Genomic DNA, 20,334 nt, shown 5'->3' with positions numbered 1-20,334 from the left:
TTTTTTCTTTCTTCTTTATACATACATACTACTACTACATCTCTTTATCAACCAGTCTATATTAGCAGCAGACACAGTACAGTACGGTAGTCCACGGCTGTAGCTACCTCTGTGTCGGCACTGGGCAGTCCGTCCATAATTGTATACCACCTACCCGTGGTTTTTTTTTCTTTCTTCTTTATACATACATACTACTACTACTACATCTCTTTATCAACCAGTCTATATTAGCAGCAGACACAGTACAGTACGGTAGTCCACGGCTGTAGCTACCTCTGTGTCGGCACTCGGCAGTCCGTCCATAATTGTATACCACCTACCCGTGGTTTTTTTTTCTTTCTTCTTTATACATACATACTACTACTACATCTCTTTATCAACCAGTCTATATTAGCAGCAGACACAGTACAGTACGGTAGTCCACGGCTGTAGCTACCTCTGTGTCGGCACTGGGCAGTCCGTCCATAATTGTATACCACCTACCCGTGGTTTTTTTTTCTTTCTTCTTTATACATACATACTACTACTACTACATCTCTTTATCAACCAGTCTATATTAGCAGCAGACACAGTACAGTACGGTAGTCCACGGCTGTAGCTACCTCTGTGTCGGCACTGGGCAGTCCATCCATAATTGTATACCACCTACCCGTGGTTTTTTTTTCTTTCTTCTTTATACATACATACTACTACTACATCTCTTTATCAACCAGTCTATATTAGCAGCAGACACAGTACAGTACGGTAGTCCACGGCTGTAGCTACCTCTGTGTCGGCACTCAGCAGTCCATCCATAATTGTATACTAGTATCCATCCATCTCCATTGTTTACCTGAGGTGCCTTTTAGTTGTGCCTATTAAAATATGGAGAACAAAAATGTTGAGGTTCCAAAATTAGGGAAAGATCAAGATCCACTTCCACCTCGTGCTGAAGCTGCTGCCACTAGTCATGGCCGAGACGATGAAATGCCAGCAACGTCGTCTGCCAAGGCCGATGCCCAATGTCATAGTACAGAGCATGTCAAATCCAAAACACCAAATATCAGTAAAAAAAGGACTCCAAAACCTAAAATAAAATTGTCGGAGGAGAAGCGTAAACTTGCCAATATGCCATTTACCACACGGAGTGGCAAGGAACGGCTAAGGGCCTGGCCTATGTTCATGGCTAGTGGTTCAGCTTCACATGAGGATGGAGGCACTCAGCCTCTCGCTAGAAAAATGAAAAGACTCAAGCTGGCAAAAGCAGTAGCACCGTAAAGAACTGTGCGTTCTTCGAAATCCCAAATCCACAAGGAGAGTCCAATTGTGTCGGTTGCGATGCCTGACCTTCCCAACACTGGACGTGAAGAGCATGCGCCTTCCACCATTTGCACGCCCCCTGCAAGTGCTGGAAGGAGCACCCGCAGTCCAGTTCCTGATAATCAGATTGAAGATGTCAGTGTTGAAGTACACCAGGATGAGGAGGATATGGGTGTTGCTGGCGCTGGGGAGGAAATTGACCAGGAGGATTCTGATGGTGAGGTGGTTTGTTTAAGTCAGGCACCCGGGGAGACACCTGTTGTCCGTGGGAGGAATAGGGCCGTTGACATGCCTGGTGAAAATACCAAAAAAATCAGCTCTTCGGTGTGGAAGTATTTCACCAGAAATGCGGACAACAGGTGTCAAGCCGTGTGTTCCCTTTGTCAAGCTGTAATAAGTAGGGGTAAGGACGTTAACCACCTCGGAACATCCTCCCTTATACGTCACCTGCAGCGCATTCATAATAAGTCAGTGACAAGTTCAAAAACTTGGGCCGACAGCGGAAGCAGTCCACTGACCAGTAAATCCCTTCCTCTTGTAACCAAGCTCACGCAAACCACCCCACCAACTCCCTCAGTGTCAATTTCCTCCTTCCCCAGGAATGCCAATAGTCCTGCAGGCCATGTCACTGGCAATTCTGACGAGTCCTCTCCTGCCTGGGATTCCTCCGATGCATCCTTGCGTGTAACGCCTACTGCTGCTGGCGCTGCTGTTGTTGCTGCTGGGAGTCGATGGTCATCCCAGAGGGGAAGTCGTAAGCCCACTTGTACTACTTCCAGTAAGCAATTGACTGTCCAACAGTCCTTTGCGAGGAAGATGAAATATCACAGCAGTCATCCTGTTGCAAAGCGGATAACTGAGTCCTTGACAACTATGTTGGTGTTAGACGTGCGTCCGGTATCCGCCGTTAGTTCACAGGGAACTAGACAATTTATTGAGGCAGTGTGCCCCCGTTACCAAATACCATCTAGGTTCCACTTCTGTAGGCAGGCGATACCGAGAATGTACACGGACGTCAGAAAAAGACTCACCAGTGTCCTAAAAAATGCAGTTGTACCCAATGTCCACTTAACCACGGACATGTGGACAAGTGGAGCAGGGCAGGGTCAGGACTATATGACTGTGACAGCCCACTGGGTAGATGTATGGACTCCCGCCGCAAGAACAGCAGCGGCGGCACCAGTAGCAGCATCTCGCAAACGCCAACTCTTTCCTAGGCAGGCTACGCTTTGTATCACCGCTTTCCAGAATACGCACACAGCTGAAAACCTCTTACGGCAACTGAGGAAGATCATCGCAGAATGGCTTACCCCAATTGGACTCTCCTGTGGATTTGTGGCATCGGACAACGCCAGCAATATTGTGTGTGCATTAAATATGGGCAAATTCCAGCACGTCCCATGTTTTGCACATACCTTGAATTTGGTGGTGCAGAATTTTTTAAAAAACGACAGGGGCGTGCAAGAGATGCTGTCGGTGGCCAGAAGAATTGCGGGACACTTTCGGCGTACAGGCACCACGTACAGAAGACTGGAGCACCACCAAAAACTACTGAACCTGCCCTGCCATCATCTGAAGCAAGAAGTGGTAACGAGGTGGAATTCAACCCTCTATATGCTTCAGAGGTTGGAGGAGCAGCAAAAGGCCATTCAAGCCTATACAATTGAGCACGATATAGGAGGTGGAATGCACCTGTCTCAAGTGCAGTGGAGAATGATTTCAACGTTGTGCAAGGTTCTGATGCCCTTTGAACTTGCCACACGTGAAGTCAGTTCAGACACTGCCAGCCTGAGTCAGGTCATTCCCCTCATCAGGCTTTTGCAGAAGAAGCTGGAGGCATTGAAGAAGGAGCTAAAAGGGAGCGATTCCGCTAGGCATGTGGGACTTGTGGATGCAGCCCTTAATTCGCTTAACAAGGATTCACGGGTGGTCAATCTGTTGAAATCAGAGCACTACATTTTGGCCACCGTGCTCGATCCTAGATTTAAAACCTACCTTGGATCTCTCTTTCCGGCAGACACAAGTCTGCTGGGGTGCAAAGACCTGCTGGTGACAAAATTGTCAAGTCAAGCGGAACGCGACCTGTCAACATCTCCTCCTTCACATTCTCCCGCAACTGGGGGTGCGAGGAAAAGGCTCAGAATTCCGAGCCCACCCGCTGGCGGTGATGCAGGGCAGTCTGGAGCGACTGCTGATGCTGACATCTGGTCCGGACTGAAGGACCTGACAACGATTACGGACATGTCGTCTACTGTCACTGCATATGATTCTCTCAACATTGAAAGAATGGTGGAGGATTATATGAGTGACCGCATCCAAGTAGGCACGTCACACAGTCCGTACTTATACTGGCAGGAAAAAGAGGCAATTTGGAGGCCCTTGCACAAACTGGCTTTATTCTACCTAAGTTGCCCTCCCACAAGTGTGTACTCCGAAAGAGTGTTTAGTGCCGCCGCTCACCTTGTCAGCAATCGGCGTACGAGGTTACATCCAGAAAATGTGGAGAAGATGATGTTCATTAAAATTAATTATAATCAATTCCTCCGCGGAGACATTGACCAGCAGCAATTGCCTCCACAAAGTACACAGGGAGCTGAGATGGTGGATTCCAGTGGGGACGAATTGATAATCTGTGAGGAGGGGGATGTACACGGTGATAATATATCGGAGGATGCAGTGGCGTAACTAGAAATTTTTCTCCCCCAAGCCAAAAAATTCTTTGGCGCCCCCCCCCCCCCCCCAACCCGCCGCATAATTGGGAGCAAGAAAGGGATAAATATGCGCGCGCCGAAGGAGCGCGCTGCAAAAAAAGGGGCGTGGTTTTGTTAAAATGGGCGTGGTTTCTCATAAAGGGGCGTGGTATTGCAGGAAAAGACTACCTTATACCCCAGTTTTGCAACCTGCACGCCCAGACGTTAGCCACCACAGGAAAGAAAAATAATCCTGATTCATGCCCCTTACATTATTTGTCATTTTTCCTCCTTATAGTAATGCCCAGTATACATTATGCCACATACTGCAATGGCCCTTAGACATTATTCCACACACAATAATGCACATGACACATTATGCCACACACCATAATGCCCCCGACACATTATGCCACACACCGTAATGCCTGTGACACATTATGCCACACACCGTAATGCCTGTGACACATTATGCCACACACCGTAATGCCCCCGACACATTATGACAGGAATCGCAATGCCCGTTATACATTATGCTACACACTGCAATGCCCCTGATACATTATAGCACATACAATGCCTGTGACACATTATGACACACACTGCAATGACCTTGAGACATTATACCACAATGCCCGTGATATAGTATACCATACACCGTAATGCCTGTGACACATACCGCAATGCCCTGCCCGTTATACCCTATGCCACACACCGCAATGCCCGTTATGTATTATGCCACACTGCAATGACCCTGAGACATTATACCACAATGCCCGTGATATAGTATACCACACACCGTAATGCCTGACACATTATGACACACACCGCAATGTCCGTGATACATTATGCCACACACTGCAATGACCCTGAGACATTATACCACATATCACAATGCCCGCGATATAGTATACCATACACCGTAATGCCTGTGACACATTATGACACACATCGCAATGTCCGTGATACATTATGCCACACACCGTAATGCCCATTACACATTAAGTCCTACAGTAAGGCTTCTAATTACTTTTCAATTACCTTCTCGTTGTCAGGGGTTTCATGCACTGGGTGTCATGCTCGTTGCCAGGTGTTTCATGCACTGGGTGTCATGCTCGTTGTCAGGTGTTTCATGCACTGGGTGTCATGCTCGTTGCTAGGAGGTAGTCCTTGTTGCTAGGGCTGTGCTCCCAGTGCCACATATGACCCCAGTGCCAGATATTCCCCCACGGTGCCAGGTACTCACATGCCCCCGGTGCCAAATATAGCCCCCCCCATGTGCCAGGTACACATATACCCCCCCCAGTGCCACATATGCCCCCAGTGCCAGATATTCCCCCCCAGTGCCACATATGCCCCCAGTGCCAGATATTCCCCCCGTGCCAGATATGCCGCCAGTGCCATATATTCCCCCCCAGTGCCACATATGCCCCCAGTGCCAGATATTCCCCCAGTGCCAGATATCCCCCCTAGTGCCAGACATCCCCCCCCAGTGCCAGACATCCCCCCCCCAGTGCCATATATGCCCCAGTGCCAGACATCCCCCCCCAGTGCCAGATATCCCCCCCAGTGCCAGACATCCCCCCCCCAGTGCCATATATGCCCCAGTGCCAGACATCCCCCCCCAGTGCCAGATATCCCCCCCAGTGCCAGACATCCCCCCCCCAGTGCCATATATGCCCCAGTGCCAGACATCCCCCCCCCCCAGTGCCATATATGCCCCAGTGCCAGACATCCCCGCCCCAGTGCCAGACATCCCCCCCCCAGTGCCAGATATCCCCCCCCAGTGCCAGATATCCCCCCCCAGTGCCATATATGCCCCAGTGCCAGATATCCCCCCTAGTGCCAGACATCTCCCCCCCCAGTGCCATATATGCCCCAGTGCCAGACATCCCCCCCCCAGTGCCAGATATCCCCCCCAGTGCCATATATGCCCCAGTGCCAGACATCCCCCCCCAGTGCCATATATGCCCCAGTGCCAGACATCCCCCCCCCCAGTGCCAGATATCCCCCCCAGTGCCAGACATCCCCCCCCAGTGCCAGATATCCCCCCCCCAGTGCCATATATGCCCCAGTGCCAGATATCCCCCCTAGTGCCAGACATCTCCCCCCCAGTGCCATATATGCCCCAGTGCCAGACATCCCCCCCCCAGTGCCAGATATCCCCCCCAGTGCCAGACATCCCCCCCCCCAGTGCCAGATATCCCCCCCAGTGCCATATATGCCCCAGTGCCAGATATCCCCCCTAGTGCCAGACATCTCCCCCCAGTGCCATATATGCCCCAGTGCCAGACATCCCCCCCCCCCAGTGCCAGACATCCCCCCCCCCAGGGCCAGATATCCCCCCCCAGTGCCATATATGCCCCAGTGCCAGATATCCCCCCTAGTGCCAGACATCTCCCCCCCAGTGCCATATATGCCCCAGTGCCAGACATCCCCCCCCCAGTGCCAGATATCCCCCCCAGTGCCAGACATCCCCCCCCCAGTGCCATATATGCCCCAGTGCCAGATATCCCCCCTAGTGCCAGACATCTCCCCCCCAGTGCCATATATGCCCCAGTGCCAGACATCCCCCCCCCAGTGCCAGATATTCCCCCCAGTGCCAGATATTCCCCCCAGTGCCGCCGTCGCCGCCGCTTGTTGGAGGGACACGGACGGCACAGCGTGTGCCTCTCCTGTGTCCCTCCTGCTGCATCATCTCCGGCGGCCGCGGGTCTAATAGGGGGAAGTGCCGTCCGTGAGCCAATTAGAGCTCACGGACGGCACTTCCCCCTATTAGACCCGCGGCCGCCGGAGATGATGCAGGAGGGACACAGGAGAGGCACACGCTGTGCCGTCCGTGTCCCTCCAACAAGCGGCGGCGGGAAGGAGAAAGCAGACTGACATGCGGGCGCTCGTCCGCATGTCAGTCTGCTGTAATCAGTGGCGCCCCCGCAGCCCCTCGCCCCCAAGCCACCGCGAGGACTGCGGGGGCAGTAGTTACGCCACTGGGAGGATGATGATGAGGTGGACATCTTGCCTCTGTAGAGCCAGTTTGTGCAAGGAGAGATTAATTGCTTCTTTTTTGGGGGGGGGTCCAAACCAACCCGTCATATCAGTCACAGTCGTGTGGCAGACCCTGTCACTAAAATGATGGGTTGGTTAAAGTGTGCATGTCCTGTTTTGTTTATACAACATAAGGGTGGGTGGGAGGGCCCAAGGACAATTCCATCTTGCACCTCTTTTTTCTTTTCTTTTTCTTTGCGTCATGTGCTGTTTGGGGAGGGTTTTTTGGAAGGGACATCCTGCGTGACACTGCAGTGCCACTCCTAAATGGGCCCGGTGTTTGTGTCGGCCACTAGGGTCGCTTATCTTACTCACACAGTCAGCTACCTCATTGCGCCTCTTTTTTTCTTTGCGTCATGTGCTGTTTGGGGAGGGTTTTTTGGAAGGGACATCCTGCGTGACACTGCAGTGCCACTCCTAAATGGGCCCGGTGTTTGTGTCGGCCACTACGGTCGCTAATCTTACTCACACAGCTACCTCATTGCGCCTCTTTTTTTCTTTGCGTCATGTGCTGTTTGGGGAGGGTTTTTTGGAAGGGACATCCTGCGTGACACTGCAGTGCCACTCCTAAATGGGCCCGTTGTTTGTGTCGGCCACTAGGGTCGCTAATCTTACTCACACAGCTACCTCATTGCGCCTCTTTTTTTCTTTGCGTCATGTGCTGTTTGGGGAGGGTTTTTTGGAAGGGACATCCTGCGTGACACTGCAGTGCCACTCCTAGATGGGCCAGGTGTTTGTGTCGGCCACTAGGGTCGCTTAGCTTAGTCATCCAGCGACCTCGGTGCAAATTTTAGGACTAAAAATAATATTGTGAGGTGTGAGGTATTCAGAATAGACTGAAAATGAGTGGAAATTATGGTTTTTGAGGTTAATAATAATATGGGATCAAAATGACGCCCAAATTCTATGATTTAAGCTGTTTTTTAGGGTTTTTTGAAAAAAACACCCGAATCCAAAACACACCCGAATCCGACAAAAAAAATTCGGTGAGGTTTTGCCAAAACGCGGTCGAACCCAAAACACGGCCGCGGAACCGAACCCAAAACCAAAACACAAAACCCGAAAAATTTCAGGCGCTCATCTCTAGATGTGTTGTAGGGTTCTGGCTTGTTGTGTGTAGTTTGTGATAAATAGAACCTCATCTGAGTATTCCCTGTCTTTCTTGTTTTTATACTGAAGTAAATGGCTTCTGTCTGTTTCCCCCACTAAGTCGTATGCCTCTTCTAGAAGTTCCTCTTTGTATTGTTTCTCTTTAAAATCTGTCATCATTTCTCTGCCTTGAGTCACATAGTCTGTTTTCTTTGAGCAGTTTCTCCTTAGTCTTGTGAATTGTCCTTTTGGGATGGATTTTAACCAGTTGGGATGGTGTCACAAAAACTTTTAGGAAGAATGTGGACGTAAATTGCTACATTCTATCCACTAGCGGACACCATCCCAACTGCTATAGCACAAAAATTAATACCATAGAATTAAGATGGATGTATGAGCTAAAGACACTAGCTAGTATGGGACTTAATCGTGATAATGAAGTGAAATCACTGATATGCAAAAAGTAAAAAGTAAAAAGACCTCAACAATTTAAGACTGGGAAGGAACACATCCATGTATCAATAAGGCACACAAATGTATTTTATATAGACCAGTTAGGCATACACACCCCATTGCAGTCCAGTGCAAAATAAATACCTGGTTTTATATATATAAGATGCATATCGACTACATCGATTATACCTTTAACTGTACACGTATTAAAACAACCCAGATCAGGATTCTAAACATAGAACCTTATCCCCACGACACACACACACCAATTAACCATCTATGAAATAGAAACTTCACTTATCACTGTTTTAGAATAAAACACTGTCCATATGTTTAATCTAATTAGCAATTTTCCTTTGCACAAATGCCATAGCCAGACAAATCTCACTTGCATTTAAAATTAGCAGAAAGCATATCTTGCAACTGTGACATCAACACATTGGTCAGGAACAAGGAGACCAATGACGAGCAGGAACTCTAATCACATGACCTATGATGTCACAATATGTGCCTTTAAAAACTTGGAAAATACTATTCCAAACATCCACTTCTCCCAGAGGAAGGCCCTAGAGGCTGAAACGCGTTGGAGCTAACACTACAACCTAAAACCGAAACTGACAAAGACCACAGCAAGCGCTTACTACGAAGCGGAGTCCCGGTCACGTGATCGGGGAAACCCGGAAATCAACTACGCTGCCTAGCAACAGAAGGAAAGAGAAGAAGTCGGTGACGAGGTGCGGCGGGGAAACAGGAGAAAACAGAAGGTGAGTCTCCGTATGCGGCGGGTGTCACTCTTGAAGCTGCTCCGTAGAGCGCTGACAGAGTCTCCCCCTCACCCTAGGCAGGTCAGCCTCTCGAACCCTCCGGCTTCCAGGCGTGTCTGTACCAGGACACACCATGAGAAGCGGAGCCTAGAGAGAAAGACCAGTCCGGAGCAACCTACTTTTCCCTGCTTAACCCTATACACTCCCACCGTGAAGAAACCCAAGACTGTGTTTTTGTTTATATATATATTTTTTGTTTATATTTTTATCTTTATATTTTTTTCAACACGGAATTGAACTTACCAAGGACAAAACGACTGTCAGCAGCTGTGCGGGACGCCGCAGGCTGCAGCACACACTCAATAGACTCCTAGACTAAGAGTTTACCCATAACTCTTCCTTAACTAATTTTAGCAAACAATAAACCACCGTTATCATAAATGAGCTATATGTGGACATTTCATTTGGGAAACATAATTGTTCTGTGATATTGTACACCATTTAAGAGATATAAACACCTATTGAATATATTTAACCTAAGGGCACTCACAGACAGTACTACTTTCACTTAGACAACCAAACTAGGAGCAAGGACTGAGCGCTACACTACAATATAACTATTTCTACAATCTGTAGTCCGGTCGCCTACAAGTGTTAGCAGCTCGTCCACATATTAGGATCTCAGTGCGCAGATAACCCAACATTAACGAAGAAGAAGCCTGCGCCGGCTGGAGAAGAAGATGGTCGGATGAAACCCTTCGCCAGGTTCTCTTTGATGTACTCTTCCATGGAGTGTGTCTCAGGCAGAGACAACGGATAAGTTCGGCCTCGCGGTGGAACCTTCCCTGGAATGAGGTCGATTGGGCAGTCCCATTCTCTATGAGGAGGAAGGATATCAGCAGAGGCTTTACTGAACACGTCCGTGAAGTCTTGATATGGAGGAGGTGGAACATCAGATGACCTTGGGAAGGAAGAACAAACAGGAAGAACTTTGGCTAAACAAGTCTCAGCACAGGAGGGACCCCATGCCAGTATTTGCGTAGTCATCCAGTCAATCGATGGGTTGTGGAGACGGAGCCATGGAAGGCCTAAAACCACTGGATGTGTGGCTCTTGGAATCACTAGAAAAGAAATATACTCAGAATGAAGAACTCCCACTCTCAGACGAACTGGAAGAGTCCTTAAGGAAATGACTGCGTCAAAAATCTTGCTGCCATCCACGGCAGTCAAAGAGATGGACGAGGACAGTCTCTCGGTGGGTAGGGACCACTTCGGTTATGAAATTCCCAGCTGCTCCGGAATCAAGGAGGGCAATGACGTTCCTGTAACGTTGAGCAATTTGGAGCGACACTGGGAGGTTACAATCATGAGGAGATGGAGAGGAGATCATTACTCCTAGCCGGCCCTCTCCTTGGCGAGCTAGGATCTGGAGTTTCCCGAACATTTGGGACAGGCATTGATAGTGTGCGACGGAGCTGCACAGTAGAGACATAGAGACTCAGAGAGGCGTCTTCGGCGCTCAGCGGGAGATAGACGGGAACGACCAATTTGCATAGGCTCATCCTTGGATGGAGATGGTTGACGAGGAGGAGGAGCAGAAGATTTAGGAGCGGATGATCTTCCTCGCTCGGTTGCTCTCTCTCTGAACCGTAGATCAACCTTCGTGCATAGTGAAATTAGCTCATCCAACTTAGAAGGCAAATCTCTGGTAGCTAACTCATCTTTAATGTGTTCTGACAAGCCATGCCAGAATGCAGCATACAGGGCCTCGTCGTTCCAGGCCAGTTTAGATGCCAGGATTTTGAACTGTATAAGATACTGTCCCACAGTACGTGTTCCCTGGCGTAGACGGAGAATCTCAGATGAAGCAGAGGAAACCCGGCCCGGCTCGTCGAAGATGCGCCTGAATGATGCTACAAAGTCAGTATAGGAGGACAGCAGGGGATCAGACTTCTCCCATAACGGTGATGCCCAATCAAGGGCTGAGCCACCGAGGAGAGAAATAATATAAGCAACTTTGGTACGGTCACTGGGGAAGTTGCCAGGTTGAAGCTCAAAATGGATTTCGCATTGGTTGAGAAAACCCCTGCAGAACCTTGGAGATCCGTCAAATTTTGCTGGCGTTGGAAGATGAAGACGTGGTATGGAAATGGGCAAGGTGGGTGGGGTTACAGCTGGAGTCACTGTGATGGACGCATCAGACGTGACAGGTCCACGGAGGGTCGTCTGAATCCCATCCAGCCGAGTAGAGAGATCCTGGAGACAGCGGATGATGTGACCTTGTGCAGCCTCCTGATGTTCGAGTCTGGCTGCCAGTTCTTGCATAGGTCTAGCCGCTTGATCCTGATCTCCGGCTGGATTCATATGGTCAGTGCTTACTGTCACAACTGAGGGTTTAGGCTGACGGGAGGAAGCCTCAGTTGTAGGGGCTGAGATGAAATTAAACCTGGGAGGTTTAATCAGACCCCTGGACATGTAAGTGCAGAATGATTACCCGAAGGTGTGACCATGACAACCAGTTTAAAATTCAAAATAAAAGTTTATTAACAGACTCCGTGTGATAACAAGCAGTATTCAAGGTTTAGCAAAGACAGTGGCAAATAACACAGTTCCTGGAACACATAACCATAGAAGGTTTCTCAGAGCACTGGTAGGTTTAGAACAGATGTAAAAGTCCTTTGATGGAATCACCTTACCAGGCCTGGTTGTAGTAGTAGAAATAGCCGAGGAACATGCCAGTAGTTGTAGCAGGTGAATCTGGTAACTTGAGTAAGCTGCTGTATCAGCTGGATGGAACCAGCCAGGTGGTAAAACACGGAGTGGATGCTGAATGGAATCAGCCAGGTAATGAAACACAGAGTGGGTGCTGAATGGAATCAGCCAGGTACTAAAGTCACGGAGTGGGTGCTGGATGGAACCAGCCAGGTGATGAAACACAGAGTGGATGATGTGAGATGCTAGTGAGCGTAGAAACAGAATAGCTGATAGATGATTACCGGTGGTAGTGGATGCTGCTGGTAAGATAGGATCCGCTGGACCGTTTTGTAGAAGCTGGAATCTGTTTGAAAGCTGGCTGCTGGAAGCAGATTGTAAATAGCTGGAAACTGGACAGCCACGGAAGGCTGTAGAGTCAGGCTGCACCGCAGGATGGAAAGCAGGTGCGGGTCTCTTTGTGGATGCTGGAGACAGGAACTGGAACCTGGAGAAACAAACCACAGGAGAGAGAGACTGGAACAAGGTATGACATTCAAAGCACTGACATCTATCTGGCCCAGACACAGGATACTTATACCTGCTGCTATGCAGGCATTGGCTGGGCAATTATGCAGATTCCAGAGACGGTGGATTGGAGGAATTGGAGCATGTGATCAAATCCAACATGGCTGCGCCCATGCTGGAACCTGGAGGGAAAACTGGTTTGAAATGAAATGTGCAAACATAATGATAATGGCGGCGCCGGCCGCGGAGGACAGGAGACGCCATGTTGGATTCAAACATGGCGCCGCTGTGGTAGTGTCTCGGAATGACAGGAGGGATGTGCAGAGTGTTGACACAGATGAGATCCGGACTTGGAACGCTGGGCCAGTCTCAGAAGACACCTAAACGGCAGGTAATGGCGTCCAGATACCCGGATCGTGACAGAACTATTGCAAATAAACATAATTTGCCTCAAGAAAACTGCTTCATCTTGTGACCTGCAGGGCTAGGCGAAACCTAGCTCCATTTTCCGGCCGTCCAGGGTGCAACCAGCGCCTCCAAGTTCCGCCTTCAGCCAGCTACCGGAGGAGGCCTAGTCAAGCGACTAGTGGGGATTTGTCAACACCACACAGGTGTGGTAAGGCGGCGTGTCGACGCATACAGAGCAGAACCATGGTTCCAGACGCCACGGGATTCAGAAACAGGCGGTTACTGATGGAAAGCGGGAATTTCCTATGTGGCCAGCTCTCATGTGACCTAAACATCAATTTCTGTGTACTGGGGATGGGACGCGAAAGCGGTGAGGGCTTTCGTACGGGACCGTCCGCTCAAAGCAGCTAATCACAGTTTTTGTATCCATAAAGCATGGAATTGGGATCTTGATGTGGATGGTAAAATGGGTGCACGGTTGGTAGACAAAAGACAAACTTACAAACATGACAGAGAAAAGCGCATGTCAGAAATCCCACTCAGGCATGATGTTAATTAGGGAAGGCTGTACCGAGCTCCGGAACCAGATAGCAGCAGGATGTCCACAGAAGTAGCCTTGAGACGGAATGGTAGTAAACGGGAGAGCAGCACGCTTAACGCGTTTCAGACACCTTTGTCCTTCGTCAGAAGCGTATATGCTTGCTCTCCAGGCTCCCTATTTATACCCTGCACTAATAGTGCAGGGTATAAATAGGGAGCCTGAGTGGGATTTCTGACATGCGCTTTTCTCTGTCATGTTTGTAAGTTTGTCTTGTTATTAAATCTTTTCATTTAAAAAAAAACGATAATTTGCACTATTATCTTTTTATTTGTGTTTCCCTTTATGAGCAACAATCAGCTCTTGTGCATACAAAAGGGGCACATTTTATTTCAGAGGGTACATCAGTGATCCATTTGGGGAAAAAAAATCATCTGATGAATGTGAAGTGGATATATCTAAGCTAAACGGTATTATCCTTTTATTATATTGTGGTGCACACGGGTGAACTGGTTTTATCTTTGGAGCGCTGGTGCTCTATTTCATATTTTTTAAAAACTGTATCCATTTGTTAGTGCAGTGGGGAAGCACTAATTTGTTATAGAGCCAGTGGCGTAAGTTTGTCCCAGTTGCCCGGAGGCAAGAAAAATATTGGTGCCCCCCCCTATAAATATATGTATATATTTGCTCCTACATAGCAGGCCTGCAGATTCTAACTGCGTGAAGCTACTACAAACCCGTTGCAACTAGGCAGATCTATGTGGGGGTCCAGCCACACACTACATACATCTGCTCAGTCACTCACAATGCACATCATTTCTCTGACAATTCATTTGCAAGTGTCATACCCAGGATTAGAACCCACAACCTATTACACTGGAAGCAGGCACCTTACTGATGGAGATATGTGCTATTGCATAGGAAGTATGAGAATTCTAACTATATGAAGTTACTTGTTACTTGTAATTGTCAGAGAAATAACTTCATATAGTTAGAATTCTCATGTTTCCTTTATAGGAGCAAATAGCTTCATCAGTAAGGTGTCTGCTTCCAGTATATCTATAATAAAGAGGGTGTGATTTGTAAGGTGCAGTGACTAGTGGGGAAGTCAGCTACGGAAGAGATACCGGCTGCTGTCAATTAACTTAATTGATTAATGTAGCTGAACACACGGAACAGGAGGTGAGGTACCCCCCTTCTAAGAGGGAGCCCGGCGGCAGCTGACTCCGTTGCCTCCCAGAGTTCTGCCTCTGTATAGAACAGAGGTTCTCAAACTCGGTCCTCGGGGGCACACACAGTGCATGTTTTGCAGGTCTCCTCACAGAATCGCAAGTGAAATAATTAGCTCCACCTGTGGACCTTTTAAAATGTGTCAGTGAGTAATTAATACACCTGTGCACCTGCTGGGTTACCTGCAAAACATGCACAGTGTGTGCCCCCGAGGACCGAGTTTGAGAACCTCTGGTATAGAACATAGCTGCACCATTGATTATTCTTGCGCGGAATAACTCTGAATATTTTCTGTATACAGTTTCAGAGTAGGTCTGAACTTACTCAGCCCTTGCGATCACTTCAGCCTGTCCGGTCCCGGAACTGACGTCAGACACCCTCCCTGCAAACGCCTGGACACACCTGCGTTTTCCCTACCACTCCCAGAAAACGGTCAGTTGACACCCATAAACGCCCTCTTTCTGTCAATCTCCTTGCGAACACCCGTGCGAATTGATTCGTCACTAGAAGCTTTGCCCAGCAGCGATGCTGTTTGTACCCGTACGACGCGCGTGCGCATTGCGGTGCATACGAATGCGCAGTAGTAACCTGATCGCAGCGCTGTGAAAATCGGCAGCGTGCGATCAACTCGGAATGACCCCCATTATTAGTTAGTAGCATTTGTTTTTTCTTTGCACTTAATTGATACATATTAACTGACTTTCAGTGTCAGGTCTGCAGATTTTATATTGGTTTACAAGTGTATTTTATTTTGTATGTTTTTTATTATTGTGATCAGGAAATTTTTATATATAGTAATAAACAATAATTAAATATATTGCTTGTTACTTTCAAGGACAGCACTTCTTTTTTGGTTTTGTGTATATACCTATAGAGTATCTCTGCGACCAGTGGTATCGGAATGGGGGGGGCAAAATATGACAGCTGGGGAGGGGGAGCGCTTACCCCCGGATCCCCGCGGTGACTTCTCCTTTACAAAGTGTTATGCCGCAGCGTGCTATGCCATACTCTGCTGTCCATGCCGGTTCATTGCAGATTCATTACTGGGAGAAGGCGGAGATGTCCCAGCAGGCTCAGCATGGCCACACCTTCTTCCATTAATGCATCTGTAAAGAGCCGGCAAGGACAGTAGAGCATGGCATAACACGCTGCAGAAGCGCACTTTTTAAAGGAGAAGTTACCGTGGGGATCCGGGGGTAAGTGCTACCCCGCACTGGTGAGAGGGGAAAGAATTGGGGGAGCGCCAATATGTGTTTTTTTTTGGCAACCCCCCCCCCCAACCTCAAAACATTCTGTGACCTCACATTGCATGAATATACAGGTAACTAGATAGTACATCTGTGACCTCACAATGCATTCATATACATGCACCCAGATAGTACCTCAGTGACCTCACAATGCATTCATATACTGTACAGGCACCTAGATAATACCTCAATGACCTCACAATGCATTAAGATACATGCACTTACATTAGATTTTATATCTATGACCTCACAATGCATTAACATACTTATACCTAGAAAGTGCCTCTAAGACCTCACAATGCATTTAGATACAGGCACCTAGAGAGTACCTCTTTGACCTCACAATGCATGAATATACAGGCACCTAGATAGTACCTCAGTGACCTCACAATGCATTATTATACAGGCACCTAGAAAGTACCTGTATGACCTTACAATGCATTGAGATACAGGCATCTAGAAAGTAACTCTTCACCTCACAATGCATTCATATACAGGCACCTAGATAGTACCTCTGTGACCTCACAATTCAATAATATACAGGCACCTAGATAGTACCTCTGTGACCTCACAATTCAATAATCTACAAGCACCTAGATAGTACATCCGTTACCTCACAATGAATTAAGATACAGGCACCTAGATAGTACCTCTTGACCTCATAATGCATTAATACACAGGAACCTAGATAGTACCTCTGTGACATCACAATGCATTAATATACAGGCACCTAGATATTACATCAGTGACCTCACAATGCATTCATATACAGACACCTAGATAGTACAGATGGAGCCACGCTAGCTGTGGCTCCGTCAGTGACTAGGCACGCCTGCCCAGGCGTGGCTATTGCCGAGAGCATCCCCGTCCATCTGGGAGAGCCTGTCCGTCCGTGCGCCCAGACAGAGACGCTCAGAATGGGAGCGTCTCTGTGCACTCCCGGCGTGACTAGGCGGACAGATCGGCTAGTCACGGGAGTGCACGTTGCGATGGAGCCGCCTCAGATGAGCGCGTCTCATTCTGTACCTTTGTGACCTCACAATCCATTAAGATACATGCACATAGATATTATCACTCTAATCGTGGCTCCGTCTGCGACTAGGTGTGCCCGGTGAAGCGCACCGCCGGGAATGAATGGGACATGTCTCTATACACTCAGCGGCGTGCCAACAGGCGCGCTTAGGCACGCCGCGCGGCCCCACCTGTGATGCAGCTACGCTCAATGAGCGTGGCTCAATCTGTAGCATTTTGTATGCAAATACAGTCGCAGCTACACACAGAATATAGGTATGCTGCATATCATTTTAATCAGTAGAAGCTGCTTATGCTTCCTATTATATCTTACTGTGTGTCTAAGACACATTTTCATGGAAAAACACAAAAAAGACGCTCAGGACTACCAGGTTACACGGCACTCACGCATAGCACATGGAGCAACGATTCAACATCCCATACGCCAGGATCCCATACCGATCCCACAGGCATATAGATAGTACCTCTGTGACCTCACAATGTATTACTATACAAGCAGCTAGATAGTACCTCATCAGTGCATTATTATAATGGGATGTAGTTGGAATCCCGGTGGTCGGAATCCCGATGGTCAAAATACGATGCAGGAATCCCGACCGCCAGAATACCGGCAGCGCTGCCACAACTATTTCCACTCCGTTCCGCTCGCTCCTCTGCCAGCATTCTGACGGTCGGGATTTCGGCATCGGTATTTTGACCGTCGGGATTCCGACCACCATGATTCCCTACCCAACCCAGCCCTACCTAGTAAGTACCTCTGTGACCTCACAATGCATTAAAATACAGGCACCTAGATAGTACTTCTGTGACCTCACAATACATTACGATACAGACCACTAGATAATACTTCTGTGACCTAACAATGCATTATTACACAGGCACCTAAATAGTACCTCTGGGACCTCACAATGCATTAATATACAGGCACCTAAATGTTATTTATTATTTATTAACAGTTCTTATAGCGCAGCATATTCCGTTGCGTTTTACAATTAGAACAATATTATAATAGAACAAAACTGGGTACAAACAGACTGACAGGTAGGAAGGCTCTGCTTGCAAGCTTACAATCTATATAGTACGTCTGTAACCTCACAATGCATTAAGATACAGGCGCCTTGATAGTAACTGTGACAGCGACGTGTGGTGAGGTAAATGGCTATGGAGGCATTGCTTAGTATCAGAGCCGGATTACACAAAATATGAGCCCAAGGGTTCATGTGGTCATTATACAAAGGTGCAGCAGTACCTTTGATTAGAGATGTGCGGACAAGGTAGGCAGGTGAGGTAGGAGTCTGTCCTGTGCCTGATTAGCTCTGCGTGCCTGTGAGAGTGAAGCAGGAGCCTGGGAGATGGATCATATCAGTGTGGAGCTTTACTATATAAGTGCTGATGAGTACCCCTTTCCATGGCGAGCCATAGAGTCAGACCCAATTGCTTAATAGGCAACTACGAAGACTTGGTAGACAATATAGTACACAATACAGTATATACCTCTTGTCCCCATAGCAAAGGCACCCGCTGCTCTCACTATAGCTATGCCCGTGGACACCATGTTTTTAGTTTGAGTCTGTGTTTCATATTCCAGATTCATTTGGCTCAAATTACCTATACCTCTAATATAATAATACTTTATTCAGTGCTGGTGCAACAGTTACTCATGCCCATAACTTGGGGTGTGCGAGCGGTGCCACTGATCAAAGGGCAGAGCCCTGTGGATGGTATCCGCTGCTGCTTCATGGTCCCTGCATTGATTACTGCTGCAGTGCTGCCCGGAGAATTCTTAAGATGCTTCAGATGTGCACAATGCTGCCCTTACAGCCCTCTGGTGCATCCTGATGCTTCATGCATTGCATCACTGGTGGCCCCACCCCCTCCGCATGATGTCACGCACCCAGTTTCGGCGCTGGCAGTTACTCATTTTGAAGTAAATTAGTTATACACTCCTGAGGTCTAGCATACTGATTTATCTAGCTTCTTTATATGAGTTCTTAATGTTACTAGTTCTTACTTTTTAGTTACTTTTAACAAAATAAAATCTTTACACAGGATGCCGGCTGTCATTATCCTGACAGCGGCATCCTGCCCGCCAGAATGCCGGCAGCAGGGCAAGCACATGGAGGCCCCTTGCGGGCATGGTGGCTTGCTGTGCTCGCCACAGGTTCTGTTCCCACTCTATGGGTGTCATAGACACCCTTGAGTGGGAATAGCCCTTGTGAGGCTGTCGGCATTATCAGCTGTGGGGATTTCAGCGTCGGGATCCTGAACAACGGGATATTAACTACATCTCATTAGTAGTAACCAGAGACAAAAATGATACTATACTGTATATGAAAACTGAGCAATGCTTATGGTTGTTAGACAGCAATAAAGGATTCTGAAGGCCAGTCAGTTAAAGCATTCCTTTGTGCTCCCACTAGTGTATCTTAGCAGTAGCACCCTAGGAATTGACAAAATCAATGGAGCACAATGATACAATTGGTAGTTGCATAGCACCAGACTACAATGAGCCAACTCACTCTGACTACGCTGTCAAATAAAGTGCTTGCTTTTCCCGTTTCTTACTCGAGTTGATCCATAGAGATGTCTTACATATTGTGATGAGGAGACAGTTAATGCTAGCTCAAGGCCACAAAGTAGCCATGAAAACAGCTTTTTTTGTGTCACTTTTGTTACAGCACAGCAGAGCGAGAACAAATTCAAGGCTATTACAAACATTCCTTGAGCCACTATGAGACACACATTGACACAGAACCATGGGGAATTACAGCTGTCAATAACCAAGCACCAAAATAAAAATACACACTGTACTGTTTAAAATATAAGACTGAGGGGGAAGTGTATCAAAGCTTGGAGAGAGATAAAGCGGAGATAGATTAGGTAGCAATCAATCAGCAGTCTGTTCTTGCAAAAAGGGCAGTTAGGAGCTGATTGGTTGGATTCAAAGGTGTCTATTTACTAAGCCTTGGATGGAGATAAAGTGGGCAGACATAAAGTACCAGCCAATCAGCTCCTAGTTGCCATATACAGTCTGTGTTTGAAAAATGGCAGGAGCTGATTGGTTGATAATTTATCTTCTTTCATTTTATCTCCGTCCAAGGCTTGGTACATAGACCCCTTTATCTCCTCCCACTTTATCACTCTCCAAACTTTGATACATCTCCTTCAAATTTGTTGTGTGGTGTATTTTATAACAGCCAATGTATTTTTCTCTATATAGTAATAATATAATTATAAATGTGCATTAAAATATAAGTGAGATACTGTACAGTAAATGAGGAGTCCAAATGGGAAAATTATGAGCTTAAATTTGTACAAAC

This window comes from Pseudophryne corroboree, chromosome 1 (genome assembly GCF_028390025.1).
Source record: "Pseudophryne corroboree isolate aPseCor3 chromosome 1, aPseCor3.hap2, whole genome shotgun sequence".
Classification (NCBI taxonomy): Eukaryota; Metazoa; Chordata; class Amphibia; order Anura; family Myobatrachidae; genus Pseudophryne; species Pseudophryne corroboree.
The sequence above is the reverse complement of the archived record's forward strand: the minus strand, read 5'-3'. Positions refer to the sequence as shown.